Raw genomic sequence first — 12,276 nt, 5'->3', positions numbered from 1 at the left:
ACAGTTGAGCCTCTGGCTGTTCTAAACTAAGGATTACCAATCTCAGGAGTGGAGCTGGCTGTCCCATCGCAACTAATTGCTAGTTGCAAAACTGGTATCTGTCTCCAACACTGGAGTAGATCATCAGACAGCATTCATGGTTCAAGATTTTCCTATACTGAACTCCCAATCAGCCTTGAGACTCGCAATGATTCTCCCCAGAGTTTGCACTGCCTTGTACCATCCAAGGATAGAAGTGTTATGCCCCCATTAATAGCATAGGTCACATTCTTCTGCACAGGTTTAAAAAATATTGACCACACCTCTGCTGGGCATTCCCATATTCCACATGCATTGCTGAATCCCTCAAATTGTAATCAACTAGGTTGGACTCCTGAGTTGACCGAGAACCAGTTATTTTCTTTTGTTTTATCCCCGATTTCTTTTTAGTCTCGGTGTAGCTGTTCCCTACTAGAACTTGTTTTGAGGTACAGTTTGTCTGCTCATGATCCCAAAATGTCATGGCCCCATGGATGTATACGTTTCAGAAATTATTTTTGGTAATTCCTGTTCACACTCTTTAACAGGGAATGCTGCAAGTCTATAACCGCTGCTTCTCTGCAGATGTTGCTGAAAATGATTGGGAAAACTGTTTAAAAATTTCCCAATAATTTCATTGCTAAATCTAAAGCCGGTGCAGCTCTGTGCTCATTTTATATTTGTCTTACTACATCATGTAGTACCTCCAATGTGTTGCAGTGTAGATACAGACAAATATACTTTCCCAGGTTTTGTGCTCCTCTACGGGTGGCATTTTTCCAAGGGAAAGACACGTAGTCCGAATTCGACGGTTGTCATAGGGTGTTGCATGACGATAGACCACCTCCAACTGGTTGGTCTTGCGATCAGTCTGGAAGGCAATCTTTAGGGGCACCTTTCCTAGAGTAGCATCTATAATCTGTGGATGGATAGTGTGTATGGCAACCTGTTACTGTGGTGCAGGTCCTACTGGAACTGTTCTGCCTGCTATGCTTTTGCCCGACATTCTGTCTGAAGCGCCTATATAGGGCCACTATTTGATCTGATAACCTTACTCCCTCTGTTGAAAGTTGTAAGGCTGTAAGAGTGCTGGATTTGGAAAAGGTGTATATCCGGCCAATACGTACAAGGTGGCCCCTTCATCACTTGGGGGACTCCGTCTGACATTTTGAGGTGTGTGGGGTAAGTATCCACCAAACCTGTTTCGGTGTTCATGGTAGGTCTAAGGGACCTCCAAGTCTTGGTATGCTACAGGAATGGCTGCAGGTTTATATGTATGAAAATGGCCTGTATTGACAAATATAAAATCAAACTCCAACCATGAGTAAAATATTTCAGAGGCATTTCAAACATGTGCATGAACCATAAACGATACTAAAGCCCCTGCGTCGGTGAAACTTTTTTTTTTTTTTTTTTTTAGATGTTGTATATCTGTTGACCTGTAAATTAGCCCTATCTTAATGGGTGCTGCCATATTTAATGAACAGATTTAATTAACATGAGATCCAAAATGCAGAAAACACAGATGAGAATACCCTTTTAAGAGCCACGATTGACAAACCTAAAGAAAACAGGAGTTTCCTGTTTAATTTGAAGGGATCAATATTACGACAGATCAATATTATTATGGACATCTCTGTATGTTTGTCAGATATACATATACATTTTAATTTTTTTTATTTGTCAGCAAAAATTACTTAAGAATGAAGATAATTTGAGCACGCTGACATAGGGCGCCAATTGTCACTATCTACAGCTCCCGCTTCCAAAGCCATAGGGGTTAGATCTCCTACGCCTTGACGTGCTGACTTATTTCAGTGCACCAACACAAATTAAAAATCTAGTTGGACTGTGACCCGTACACAACCCACTAAACAATGGTGTGTAAGTGATGTTTTCTGGTCACAATTAGTCCCTCTAGATGAGTTCAGGGACACAGCGGAACACCAAACTCTATTTTGTAACGGAATAGGACACTCAAAACAACACTAAGGAACACTGGATAGAACCTTAAAATATTTATTTCGGGGCGGGGTTGGCGGCCGGGAGTGGACGCGAGGGCGTGAAGAGCGAGGCAGTGCGGGGAAGCGCTGCGGCCGCACGGCAGAGGCTGCTCCCGGTGGGGAGATCGGAAGGTGGAGCAGCGGTGGTGGGAAACCCTGATCCCCAGAGTGGCGAACACCCGCACTCATAGTGGGCCGCTGAGAAAGAGGTGGGAGTCCCCGAGACCGGTGGAGTGGCGCCGCTGCTGAGGAGGAGCCCGACCCGCCATCTTGGACGGCCGAGAGTGACGCAGGAGCCAGGACAGGGAGATCGGTGGCCCGCGGCGTGCAGCACGGACTGGACCTGGAGCTATAGTAAGATCGGGGGCCTGGGGGATCCCGAGGTGGCTGGGGGTGCCCCCTTCCCCCCCATCCCCCCCTCCCCCCCCCCGCGTACATAGCGCTGAGGCGGCATTGGAGGTGAGGAGCAGCGAATGGAGGACCGGCCCGGGAGAGCGAGTTGGGCTCGGCCTGCTCTCTCCCTTGTGGTGGGGATGCCCTGGTCCGGACCCTCGAGTTGATTGCCGCCTGGGAGTCTGGGGCTGCTGGACATGGCGCATGGGGTTCGAGGCTTGGCCCTTGCTGCTGGGGTGCTGCATCGCCGGAGAGCTGGTCGGGGACGCCGAGGGCAGTGACGGCGAGCTTTGTGGAGCGGCCCCTGGTACGGGGTGTAGCAGCTGAGTTGTTGGAAGCCGGCCACGGGCGGAGAGCGGTGGGGGGTCGCCCCTCTGGCCCCCCCCTGGATACCGGAGAGACTGGTTGGGGTTGAGTTGTGGCACGTTGGATACGCTGGCAGTTGGGGTACTCCGGTTCGGAGGCTCGGGCCGGTAATCAGCTTTGCAACGAAGACCGCTGCTACCGTGCCTGGGAGCATAAGGGACGAATCGAGCCCCGCGCCTGAAGGAAGAGCAGGACACTATGTGCTGGGGGTGAGGCCCGCGACGGCGACAGCTGGAGTGCGTTGACAGACCGCGCAGACAGGGAAGAGCACTTGGTGAACATTGGGGAGTTGGAGGTCCCTGCGGGCCGATGAGGGAGTTGGCGCAGCTGGTAGCGGCGGCGGTGATTTTTGGGGCATGGAGGCCCGTCAGAAGGCGGCACCCCAGCGGAGGAGTGGTGGGGAGGGCCGGGGTCCCCCATTCGATAGCCCGGGGCACCGAGTGCGGAGTGATGTCCAACCAAAGGAAGAGGCAGGACAAAACCATTAAAGACCTGTTCTCCAGGGGTCTGGACGGGAAGATGCCCGCGGCCTCGGATCCTGGTGGCTCCGGGGGGACGGCCCCGGAGGACGGAGGCTCTGAACCCATTACTGGAGTCGATGTTCGCCGCGTTGCGGGCGGACATACAATCCTTCAAGCAAGAGTTCAAGTCGGAACTCTAGGAGGTCCGCCGAGACGTGGACGGCATCGGTGAGAGGGTCGCGGAGCTGGAGGGCAAGAGCGATGGGCGAGATGAGGAAGTCGCGACCTTGCAGCAGGAGATCATACGACTGCACGACCAGCAAGTGGACCTTCAGGGCCATCTCGAGGATCTCGAAAACCGCTCCCGTCGCCATAACATCCGTGTTAGGGGGTGAAGATGGACGATACCTCAAAAGATCTTTTTGCCTACGCGAGGGAACTCTTCAATCACATCCTGGAGCGCCCTCTAGACACGGAGTTGGTGATAGACCGGGCCCATAGGGTGGGGCCCCCCAGGGCACTGTCGGCCCCACCATCAGACATTTTGGTGTGTGTACAGGATTATCGCACCAAGGAGTTGATAATGCAAAGAGCGAGAAAGATGCACCCCTTGCAGTTTCGTGGCCACAGCCCGGTGCTATATCAGGACTTGTCCGCTCTCACGCTGCAGAAGCGGCATCTCTTTAGGCCCGTTACGACTCACCTTCAGCAGAACAACATTCCCTACAGCTGGGGTCACCCCTTTTGTCTGGTGTTTCGGAAGGAGGACAAGCTCTACCAGTTGCGCTCATTGTCGTAAGCCTGCACGTTGCTGGGGGTGGACCCCCCGGAAGAGACGGGAGCTGAGGAGTCCCCCGCAGTGGGGGCGGAGAACGCTGGGCTTCGCTGGCGTCAACAGGGGTGTAAACGCCGGTCCAAGAAGCCGCCGGCAGCAGAGACCACAAGGGGTCGGCGCTGGAGGCTGTATCCTCGGACCTTTCTGGTACTAACAATGGCTGACCTGGTTAAGCAAGGTATCTGAGTAACTTTGCTTCGTGAATCCGGACCTGGGCGGGAGGGAGGGCTTCTATCCACTTTTTGGTGGACATTCCCCAATGTCTTATTACCGATCATGGACGAAGGATGGACCTTTTGTTCTAAGTTTTTATGAGGTTGTGTTTTTTGGGTTGGGGGTTTTTGGGGTGGGGGAGGGGGGAGGGACGGTGCTCCGCGTCTTCCATTACTTTAAGATTAGAGTGATTCTTAGTGCCCTTAGGTCCCCGACCTGTTCACATTGCAGAGGCCCCGGTGCCACAACACGGGACACCACACTGGGGCAGAGTAGTCCAAGGGATACACATCATGCCACCCACCACACTTAAGATATTGACCCTGAATGTTCGGGGTCTTAACAATCCCGTTAAACGAAGGGCTGTTCTATCTTGTTTGGAGAACTCCCAAGCGGATCTTTGTTTGTTGCAGGAAACCCACCTACTGGGGCGGGCCTGTCACCGGCTTAGGTCCCGGAAGTTTCCCACACAATTCTTCTCCTCGGGACCGGCCAAAACAGCGGGGGTGGCGATCCTGGTTGCACAGCGGTTTCGGGGGGAGGTTCTGCACAAGGTGGCGGAGATCAGGGGACGATTATTGAGATACCGCTTCGCTCTTGGGGGAGCATCGTTCACGATTTGCTCCTTGTATGCTCCGAACTAGGGGGCTGAGCGTTTTTTTTTTTTTTTTTTTTTTTTTTTTACGGGCGGCAATTTTGGAGGTCACGGCTACGCCCGATCGCAATGTTGTCATCGGGGGGGGGGGACCTTAATTTGGTTTTTGATAATGTGCAGGACCGATCTAGCCAGCGCTCTCACCAGGCGGGGGCAATCTCTAAGGAGGGGCTCTTGCACCTGCAGGAGCTGGGGTTCTGCAATTTATGGCGTAGTATGCATCCGCGGGATAGGGAATACTCCTTTTATTCTAACGCGCATAAGACCTACGCCAGACTAGATTATTTCCTGATGTCTTCGTCGGCGCGGGCGATCTCTACGGCAGTGGAGATGGGCACAGCATCTTTGTCGGACCACGCTCCGGTGACCGCAACTTTCACCCTCCCGCCCAGGTCGCGTCCATCTAGGGTTTGGCGCCTACGGGACTCCCTCCTCCACCGGGAGGCAGTGCTCAAAACAATCCAGCATCAGATTCGGGATTTCCTTAAACACAATGATAACTCTGACACCACACCTGCCACGCAGTGTTCAACGTTGAAGGCAGTCGTGCGGGGAGAGTTCATCTCCATCTCGGTGGCGGACAATAGGGAGCGGGAGAGCAAACGGGGCGAGCTTACGCAGCAAGTCAGGGAATTGGAGCGGATCCATCAGCGGACGGGAGCTCCGAGAGTTTGGCGGCAGCTTAAGGCCGCTCGCCAACAGCTGACGGCACTTGACCAAGATCGGGCAGAGTTTGCGGCATTGCGGTTGCGACACGCCTATTATGCAGGGGGGACAAATGTGGCCGCCTTTTGGCCCACAAGCTTCGTGAGACTCGTCAACGACAGGGAGTCAAGAGGATCTCTCGGGCGAACGGGGTAGAGGCGACAGAGGACAGGGATATCGCAGAAGCATTTCGAGAGTTCTACGAGACGCTGTATGCGGAGGCCCCACTAGCCCGTTCTGATAGAACGGCTTTTTTAGACTCGGTTACACTACCGGTTCTCTCTAAGGCGCAAGCAGAGCATTTAGATAGAAATATTCAACTGGAGGAGGTCGTATCCGCCATTTCTCGTCTCCAGTTTGGTAAAGCCCCGGGCCCCGACGGCTTCTCGGCCATCTTCTACAAGAAGTTCTGCCCCCAGTTGGCCCCGATCCTCACTCGGCTGTTTAATTATTTTGCAGCTCAGGGAGCTATTCCCAGCGACCTCCTAGAGGCTTCAATAGCGGTTATCCCAAAACCTGGGAAAGACTGCTCGCGTTGCGGATCTTATCATCCAACATCCCTCCTTAACGTGGATCTTAAACTGTACACCGGGATTCTAGCTGCCCGCCTTGGCCCCCAGATGCCACTCCTCGTAGACCCGGACCAGGCTGGCTTTATGAAAAGGCCACTCTGGTTCCGGGGGAATTTATGATGCTGGCCATTGACGCTGAAAAAGCGTTTGACCGCATCCACTGGCCATTCCTGGAACAGGTGTTGGAGAGGGCGGGTATGGGTGCGCGGTTTCGCACGCACATCCTTAATTGTTATAGGTCTCCCACCGCGGTTGTTAGAGTGCATGGCTTCACGTCCTCCAGATTCCAAATTGAGAGAGGCACGAGGCAGGGGTGTCCACTATCCCCCCCCCCCCTCCTTTTTGCCCTCTATATGGAGACCTTGGCACAGAGGCTGAGACAGAACCCGGAGGTCACGGGGATTCGGTTCGGGGGTTATGTCCACACGATAAGTTTATACGCGGATGATGTCCTATTGTCGTTGTCTGACCCACTGTCTGCTCTCCCGGCATCCTGGGAGGAGCTGGATGGGTTTGCTCGTGCGGCCGGGTTTAAAGTAAATGCAGAGAAGTCCGTAGCTTTGGACTTATCGTTATCTAGTTCTACTCGAGTGAGCCTACAGACCCGTTTTCCCATTAGCTGGTCAGTTACCGCAATCCCATACTTGGGGATTCAATTGGCCCCCTCGCTGCCTGCTGTGGTCGACTCAAACTATACTCTACTGCGCGACAGAGTCCGTCGTCAGCTTGACCGGTGGCGGCACTTCCCCCTTTCCTGGTTGGGAAGGATCGCAGCAGTAAAGATGACCGTCCTTCCGCAGATTCTGTATCTCTTTCGTACTATCCCTCTCCGTCCGCCGACGGGATGGATCAATGCGATGCAGTCGGAGTTGTCCCGCTTCGTCTGGAAGGGGCAGAGGCCGCGTATGCAGCGGGCATTGACGATGCTGGGCCCGGAGGCGGGGGGCCTCGGGGTCCCGGACCTGAGACTCTACTTCTAAGCTGCCCAATTGAGATATTTGGTAGAATGGAGTAAATGGGAATCGGAGAAACATTGGCTGTTCCAAGACCAGGCTATTGCGGCGCGTCCCCTGCAGGGGATCCCCTTCTTACGCAAACCCCATAGGCCCCCAAATTTATATGCCTCTTGTATCACGCGGGTCCCTCTTGAGGTTTGGGATGCCACCAATCTTCTGCACGAATTGACCACCTTTCCGTCTCCGCTTACCCCGCTGGCGGGCAATCCCGACTTCACCCCTTGCCTGGAGGAGGCCTCCTTTGCGGGGTGGACGGTGGCAGGTTGCCGGTCCCTTTGCCAGGTTTATGGGGGGGATGGGAGGGTTTGCTCGGCTGCGGGAGGACTTTGGGTTGCAGGAAACGGAGAGGCTGCGATATATGCAGGTGAGACATTGGGCGCTTCAGCCCCAAGTTCGCGCTGGGGCGGAGCGCGTTTCTCCCCCTATGAGCGGTGGCTTATTACCCGCACAACAGATAAACACCTCATTTCTGACCTCTATAAGCAATTACAGAGCACATTTAAGCACTCCTATAACTCTAGCAGGAATAGGTGGGACCGAGAGCTGGGGAGAACATTGAGCCATAAGGAATGGGAGGATATATATTATAGGGCACGGCACTCTGCATACCACATGGGACTCGCGGAGACTCTCACGAAGCTTGTGACGTACTGGTATTACACCCCGGAGCGTTTGCATCAGATGGATCGGGCCCGGGAGGCACGGTGCTGGAGGGGTTGTGGAGTGGTGGGTAGTCTCACCCACGTCCTGTGGGAATGTACCCATCTCAGATCTTACTGGCGGCAAGTGTTAGATGAAATTGACAGGCATTTTGAGACGGAGATACCACGTTTCCCGGCATATGTGCTTCTCGGCCTGCCGAACCCTTTGACTTAGCCATTACGGTCCCGTAGGGGTCGACTGATGACCATTGCACTAGGGTCCGCTATCCAAAACATCCTCAGTCACTGGGGTACTCCTCAGGGGCCGGCTTTTACGGGGTGGTTGTATCGTTTATGGTACGTCTTGGGTATGGAAAAACTAGCACTGACCATGACGGGGGAAGGGGAGAGATTTGTCGATCTTGGCCGCTGAATTCAGGGAGGTCACTTGTCCCAGATATCTAAGACTGCTGCGTATTGCGGAAACCTCGGAGGAAGGATGGCACTAGCAGCGCAATGAGGGGTTAGGAACGACACGGAGCACGGGGGTTGATGGGAAGGGGTGAGGGTTTTCATTTTTGGGGGGGATATGTTTTGTTTTGTGTTATATATGCAAGAAGCGGGGTCATAGCACCGTAATGAGCAGCTCCTGTACATGTTACTCACGTAAGAAACGATATTGACCGGCCCGGCAGGAGTTCGTATTCTAGCCTGTATGAGAGTTGTTACATGCATATATTGATGTTGAAAATGCAATAAAAACATTTAAACCATAAAATATTTATTTCTCGAATCCAGTTTACTGCATATAATCTGAAAACTAACCACACAATACATGCAGCAAAGCATGACATCGGCTGAGAATGTAATGAATGAGTGAGGGATTTATGCAGCGCATGGCTACTCCAAGGAGTGTTCCAGCACTAGACGGGAGGAGCGCCTAGGTACACGCCTCATAACACAAGCCTTACTGTCGCACATAAAAAAGGCAGGTTTGAAGTTTCCTGTAGAATACAGTCTCTAGGGGAATCGGACGCAATGAATGAATGAGGGATGTAATATAATGTAAGGTGGATTTGTAGAGTCCTGCGTAATCACCCGTGGGGCTATCCAGGCGCTGAGTGCAATATGAATATTCCTAACGTGGTTAGCAAGTTCGTACCACCCTATCGCTACTTCTAAATGCTATTCTAACACTTAACAGGAGCAGAAAATATGAAGCCCATAATTAAAGTGTTTTTTTTTTTTTTTTTTTTTTTTAAGCTGGATCGGTTATGTCTTTTCCCAGCGAAAAATAGCTGCTTATTTGTTTCCCATCACAGCCCTTTCCCTGGTCAAACCATTTCACTTCAGTGTTAGTCTGTGAGAGGACCTTTACGCCTGCGTTTTTAAATTTGTCCAATGAATTGATTCTGCCATACAGGGACACATAATATTCCCATTTGGACATGACATGTCTGCCCTAGTGTCTTTCCGGTTCTTGGTGCAAAGCTGGAACATTTATTGAGTTTGAGGTCATGTAGCTAAGTTTCTTGCAAAAAAGACCTAAATCTCCAAATACTACCACACAAACAGGAGTGGTCCAGAGATGTATTAAGGTAGCCGAGACTTGTTATTCAAAGGCTTACTCTTGAAGATTAATCGGGTTACTTCTGTTGTCAGTCTAGCAGGACCCACTGCGAGACAGGTCAGTAACAAACCCAAATGGTCTGCCAGTTTTCAATGATTTCTAAAGGAGGACAAAAGCTAGAGTGTTCAAGCCCTGCTGGAAATACCAAACTTCAGGACCTCCACCTTGAAAGGGATCATCATTGTCAAGATTTTCAATTGCCAGACTTTCACTGAATCCACCGGCTCCACTAATTCCAACTGGGAGTTGGAATTCAGGGTTAAGTCACACCTCATTTTAAAAGGGCTATTTCTCTGGAGCCTTAGTCCACTAGACCAGTGATTCTTAACCTGTGGTCCGTGGATCTCAGGGGTGCGGGTCTGTGATCCCCTACTCAGGAAAGACAAAACTGTTAAGGAAATTAAATCATATTAGCAAAATAAAAAAAGTATAAATAAAATATTTGTGAAGTAAATAAAATATTTTATCATTTGTGTATTTGTTTAATGTACTCTTGTTTCTGTATTTTTGTGTATTGTTTTGTGGCTCAAATCCTCAAAATTGCTTAGGCTGGGGTCTCTGGCTTCCAGTAATAACTCTGGCTTGTCCCCAGGTTCCTATAATGATTTTGTTGGGGACCACATGCAGCAACAAGGATTCCTGTAAATACCAGTATTTTTCAGCCCACTCAAAGTCCTGTCAGTCAAAGTTCTTCTCAGTGCTATTGTGCAGAGTTTCTTTATCAGCTGAATGAATATTGCTTCTCTGCCCGCTATATTTTTTCTGGAGATCGGCAGAGATCAGGCTAACTCAAGTCAGCCAAGATGTCAAGTTAGGTGCACTCCTGCCAGATTCCTTAAGCCTCAGCACCCAGGTTGCCAGGTTATGGACAGCCGAATCCAAAAACGGGCATGGGGTGAGTTTCAGTGGCTCAGGAAGGAAGCTATTTTTGCAGGAATTGGATGTGATTGTTCCACAGTCCATCAGACAACTCTAGTATTAGGAAGGAGGAGCCATACAAAAAGTAGAATATCATGGTCACTTTTGTGGGCAACTGTAAAAAATGACTTTATTGGACACTAGTCATCCTGCGCACAGTCTTTTGGACATGTATATGCACACTAAATCTTTTCAAAGGTTTGCCACTGAAACGACATTTGGCTCCCAGCAACTGCTAGTTGTCTTCTAATTTGACAAGAGTCGGTTGTAGCTGCACTCAACTAATGGTATTGAGACCCTTTGGCTTGCCTCTTTCAACTGAGCCTATTCAGATATTTAGCACCTCTTATGGACTTGCTGATTGATCTATAGACTGGAGGAAAAGTTCCTGGCAGGTCATAAAAACGGAGGGCAGAATGTTCCTTTCCAGGGTTATTATTGCTGTCCCAACAGACATATTTTCTGATAGCTGTCAATGAATCAGAAGTCGGTTATGTCGCGACTTTAATAAAAAAATCTAGCTGACCTGCTGTTGCTAACTGCGATTGTGCAGCATAAGGCCGTACCAGCATAACTTGAAAAAGCTTGTCTGGAATTTATCAACCGTTTCATTCATGTGGTTTTACTACGCTAGTATTCTAGTATACGCCACAAGTTGTGCCAGCAGTAAGTGTTGCACATAATGACAACTGAAGAATTCACATCTTCCTGCTCACTGCCAACCCCTCGTGTCTGCTGTCAACTTTAATCCATAAAATGTCTGGGCACTTCCCAAGACTCAGCCCTTGGTTGGGCAGTGACCCTTTTGTAGTCCTTATTGGCCAGGGGGTTTCAATAAACCACATAATTCGTAATTATGTCATCCTTGGGATTTGGTATCCTTTGCTTAGATGGTTGAGAACGCTTGAGGAACTCTGCACCTTGCCCTATAAGTGTTAAGAACATTTGGAAGATGCAAGTTTATCCGTTCCTTGTTTCTAATCTTGTTCTGCCCTTTCTCAAATGAGCTTTAGTGTGGTGACTTTCTGCCCAGCCCCCAAACTCTATTTCAAAATACCCAGGTGTAATTCTAACTGCCTATTTGATTTCTGTCTAAACATCCTACGAAGACAGTTACCAATGGATACATATTTCTCTCTCCCTCCTACACACAATATTACTGGCTAAACGTCATTATGTCATACATAATATTATAATAAAACAAAGTCATGGTGTCCGAATCAGCTGTACCTCAGGAAGCATCGATCCCACTTGGAACCGGGGTGATTGTCCCTTTAGAAAATTGGAGATAGACCTGTTGCAAGTAAATTCCAACCTTTGACATAGAAGCTTTGTAAAGTTAGCCCATAATATTAACGTATCCAAGGGTCTGATTATGATGGCGGCGAACCTCGTACTGCGATTTTTGCCCACCAGATTACTATGGGGGGCGGAAATGTGGCTGTCAGAAAGACCGACTGCCACAGTTCCCGACAGGCAGTCTATTTCCGACCGCCTGTCGGAGCAGCCGCATTGTCCAGAATGGTGGCCGTGCCTGTCAGGCTTTCCATAGCAGTTCATCCTCCATGGAAAGGCAGGCGGGGATGGACTCTGGGGGCCTGTAGCGGCCCCCATTTCCCCCGGACACTTTGGTTTTGCACTTGGGGGACACCAGTGGTGCCTGCCACGTAGTGCAGGGAAATGCAATACCTGCAGCCAGCAGCACCCGCCACAATGCAAAACATGTATATTGCGACCACCACAGTGGCAGTCGCATTGTAACTTGGCCTGTGAGACCCCGGACACTATGTCGGGCGGTCCCCATCTCCGTTAGGGTGGCGGGAACACGTGAGTCTGCCAGCCATCCTAAT

The 12,276-nt window shown here is 50.6% G+C and overlaps 2 protein-coding genes across 5 annotated transcripts in view; one reads left to right on the top strand and one right to left on the bottom strand.

Moving 5' to 3' along the window:
- MIS18BP1 (MIS18 binding protein 1) overlaps window positions 1-12,276 on the bottom strand; it is a 772,466-nt gene that overhangs the window by 633,466 nt on the left and 126,724 nt on the right. The window lies entirely within an intron of this gene.
- The window catches only part of LOC146799479 (uncharacterized), a 165,390-nt gene that overhangs the window by 72,557 nt on the left and 80,557 nt on the right, over window positions 1-12,276 (top strand). The window lies entirely within an intron of this gene.

This window comes from Triturus cristatus, chromosome 9 (assembly GCF_964204655.1).
Source record: "Triturus cristatus chromosome 9, aTriCri1.1, whole genome shotgun sequence".
Taxonomy (NCBI): domain Eukaryota; kingdom Metazoa; phylum Chordata; class Amphibia; order Caudata; family Salamandridae; genus Triturus; species Triturus cristatus.
The sequence above is the reverse complement of the archived record's forward strand: the minus strand, read 5'-3'. Positions and strand labels throughout refer to the sequence as shown.